Source organism: Chionomys nivalis, chromosome 2 (genome assembly GCF_950005125.1).
Source record: "Chionomys nivalis chromosome 2, mChiNiv1.1, whole genome shotgun sequence".
Classification (NCBI taxonomy): domain Eukaryota; kingdom Metazoa; phylum Chordata; class Mammalia; order Rodentia; family Cricetidae; genus Chionomys; species Chionomys nivalis.
The window spans coordinates 34,302,554-34,306,803 of NC_080087.1; the positions used below are offsets into that span (position 1 = coordinate 34,302,554).

The following is a 4,250-nucleotide window of genomic DNA, read 5'->3' on the forward strand; positions in this document are numbered from 1 at the left end:
AGAGAGAGGTGAACTAGTAATTTATGTTCATAACTAAGCCCTGTGGGTTCTGTGAATGAGATGATATACAGAAATAAAAAAAAAGCTGCATTCTATTATGCAACACTATCCTTTGGGGGGGTCTGTCTGTATTTTAAATTTATCTGCAGTTTATAGTACATGGCAACTTCATGATTATCCTGTGATTTCCACTTAGCTTTTTATTTTTTTATTTTTATTTATTTTTTGGTGCATCAGTTGGAACAGAAAATTGCCTCTTTTCCTAAAAAACTGAATGATAACCAACAACTTCTTAGACATACAAACTGGACTCACACAAATATCCAGCAGACAGATAGGACTTTTCATTTTTGTGTTAATGCAAATTCCTCTGGGTATGATCAATTTTTTTTAAACTTATGAGACCGAAAGGCAATCAATTCTTATTTTATCTTTACAATTTTTTAGCCCAAACCTTTTGAGTTCTTCTAGAATTTCCAGTCTGACTTTTATTGTATAAGGGAGAATATTTCTGGGACTTCATGTTGTTCTTACAAATGCTACGGAGAAGAACATTGGCCATGCACTGTTGAAATGGATTCTCCCCCACACGTTATATAATGGCCTACAACCTCAGCATGAACATATGTATGTAGAAACGCCATGTGTAGAATTTTAAGGTCAAGTTATGTTAAACCCGTGTTCTCCAAAGCTTTAGCTTCTTTCGTAATAAATGACACACAAATGTCAACTTTATCCTGTACCTAACAGCTACACATTCATTATTCTTTTGACCCTACAATAAAAGTCCCTTGTGGAGATGCTGTAGTGCATAATATATCCAGTCTGCTCAGGGTCGAAGGGCAGGCTGACACATTTGTTCTCTGTTTTTAGTGTTTTGTGGGTGACAGCCTCTTCTCTACCTTTAGATTTGGTTAGCTCTTCTGCTAGTTATTCAAGGTGTAAATTACTTTCTGATATATGCTTTCTGCTTTTGTAATGGGATTGTGCACAGCTGTCAGTGTTCCACTGGTCAGTACTTGCGTTGTATTTCTCTTCTCACTAAACTTGAAGTGTTTCTTCATTTCTCCTGTGATTTCTCCTTTGAGACATTGGTCGTTACAGTGTATGTTGGTTAATATTCACATATTTTTGAGTTTTATATCTGCTCTTCTTTTATATATCTCTAGCTTTATTCTACTTTGGTCTTAGAAGATACTTTTTATACTTTCTTATTTATTTATTTATTTAATTATTAAAGATTAAAAATATGGAATGCTTTATGAATTTGCGTGTCACCCTCGCGCAGGGGCCATGCTAATCTTCTCTGTATCGTTCCAATTTTAGTATATGTGCTGCCGAAGCGAGCACACTTTGTATACTTTCAACACTTGTAAATTTTTGAGACTAACATGTAATCTATCTTGAAGTATGTTTCTTGAGGTCTGGAGAACAATGTATCTTATGTGTTGCTGGGTGAAGTGTTCTATGAATGTCTATTATGGTGGAAGACTGATTTTGACAAAGGTGCAAAAGCATTTCAGTGGAGAAAGGGTAATAGTTTCAGAGTAACTAGTCTGGATCAATTGAATATGTCCATGCAAAAAATTAAATACAAAAATTCACCAAAACTGAATCATATATATATATATATATATATATATATATATATATATACACGATATGCATACACACACACACACACAAGAATACCTAAAATTGTAAACTTCGGGGAAAAGAAATAAGTAGAAATTTTTGTGCCTGTTGGTTAGGTTAAAAGAAAAAAATAGAAATGAAGTAAAAAAATTCTATTCACAAGAGGAGCAAGTTGATCAATTAGAGTTTATAGAAGTTAAAAATATCCGCTCTTCACAACAATCACAACCTAGGAGGAAATGCTTGCAATTATACTTATGATAAAGTGCTGTTGATAGAATACCCAAAGAGTTCTAAAAGTTTAATAACAAAATGAACAATTTTAATACTGACATCAACAGGCATGTTGGCAGTATCGGTACCCATTTTGGACTTGCATACCTAAACTACAACAAATAACAAATAATGCCACAGACCTATTAAAATGGCTAAGACTTGAAATCAAAATAGAACCATGCTACCTACTATGAAGAATGTAGCAGGAGGATATCTGTGAGTTCAAGGCCAGCCTGATCTACAGAGCAAGTCCCAGAACAGGCTCCAAAGCTACAGGGAAACCCTATTTCAAAATTAATTAATTAATAAAGGGAATGTTCCTATATCATTATGATGATTGCAAATAGTGCAACCACTTCAAAAGTTATCTATTCTGTAGCAAAGATAAATGGCTAAATGTGGCCTGGGAAGATAGCACTTGACTTACAAACAAGAGGACCTGAGTTTAGATCCCCAGAACACTTAAGGCCATCTGTAATCCCAGTGTTCCTGTGGAGACAGGAGGATCCCAGCTAGTGAGCAAGACCCTGTCTCAAACAAGGTGGAAGGTGAGAACCAACATTTGAAGTGATCCTTTGACCGCCCCCCTCTCACATGGCTCCGTGGCACATTCTCACTTGCACTTACACAAATGAACATACACACATGCATACGAATAATATTAAAAAAAATAAATGTGACCTATCCTAGCATAATGTCATATCATATAACATACCATTGTTAGGTATTTCCCAAGACATCCATGCAAAGACTTAAACAAGATCATTCATAACAGCTTTATTTGAAACAACCATAAACTAGAGACAAAGAGGGAAAGGACTTGTATCATCATGCAATAGATAATGGAGTATTACTTGGTGATAAGAACAAAAGAACTACTAAGACATACAAGATTAATGGATATCAAAATAATTAGGCCAAATGAAAGAAGCCGGGTAATATGAATGTGTACTATTTTATTTCATTTGCATGAAATCACAGAAATGTGCACTAAATCATAATGACAACAAGGAGATGAAAAGATATGGTGGTCCCCTGAGATTGTGCTGGAAGATAAAAAGGAAGAAGGACTTACAATGAAACTTGAGGGTGATGGGTACACTTATTGCCCTGATTGTGACAGGTTATATTATATATTACATTATTATTTTATATTACTTTAAACAATCGCTCAATCAAGCTGTTTAAAATGTAATAGTATAAGTACAATTGTGACACTTTCTTAATTAAGGTTCTACAGAATCTTCAGAGCCTCCGATTGAAGAAGCCAAGTGCCAGTCATTCATACACTGTTCTTGATCTTAGCGTCTCCTGTAATTTCTGCACACAGTAGGTGGTCTCTCTGTATAAACAATGTGGAACTCACAGTAAGTCTCTTCTACATGGAGCAGACAGACATCTGCTTATGGGCATAGTGGTTTGAATGTAATTGGTCCCCACAATCTCATAGGGAGGAGCAATAGTAAGAGGTGTGGCTTTGTTGGAGTGGGTGTGGCCTTGTTGGAAAAAGTGTGCCATGGTGAAGGTGGCCTTTGAGGTTTCCTATGCTTAGGATATTGCCCCTCCCTTGACTTCCTCTTTCCTGCAAGATGTAGGACCCTCAGGTATTCCTCCAGCACCAGATCTGCCTGCATGCCATCAAGCTGTCCACCATGATGATAATAGACTAAACCCTACTGTAATGGGCCCTCCTCAATTAAATGTTCCTTTATAAGAGTTGTCATAATCATGGTGTCCTTTCACACCAATAAAACACCTAATTAAGACACAACACCTTTAAAACTGGGTTCCAACCTTTTTTTTTTTTTTTTTTTTTTTTTTTTTTACTTTCCTCCTCCCCTCCTCCCATTCACAAGCAGGCAAGCCCTGCCTCTTCTGTAAAGTCATAGCATCCTATTCAAGCTGCTATGTTTACCTCCCAGAAGTTTATGTATTTGCATTTCAGTCCCTCTATTAGTTTTTGAAGGCTTTACTTGGTCCTTCTTTCCAGCAGGTAGAAGACAGGATTCAATAGATTTTTATCAAATGAATATGTGATTTTAAGATCAAGGTGATAAACTGCTTATATAAATGTATAGCACACGAGCCCTCACTCTAGTTACTCCTCTAAACGTGTCCTGAAGGCTAACATTCTCCCAGAAACCACCAGGTCTCTTGCAGACGTGAGAAATGGTGTTGTCGCATCTTTTCCTTCCCCATAAATTACTGTTCAGTCTCCTCTGCATAGATTTGCACCCCTCCTGGAGCCCTGTGAGGCCTCGGTATTCACACATCTCAAGTAATCCTAGTTCTCACATTATTGAAGTTAGACAAACTTATTTTGATTACATTATTTCCAG

The 4,250-nt window shown here is 36.5% G+C and overlaps 1 non-coding gene across 1 annotated transcript; it reads right to left on the bottom strand.

The window, feature by feature from the left end:
* Positions 1–1,243: 1,243 nt before the first annotated feature.
* Positions 1,244–1,350, bottom strand: LOC130870638 (U6 spliceosomal RNA). Its single transcript, XR_009056774.1, has one exon. It is a non-coding gene; the product is annotated as a U6 spliceosomal RNA (small nuclear RNA).
* Positions 1,351–4,250: the final 2,900 nt, after the last annotated feature.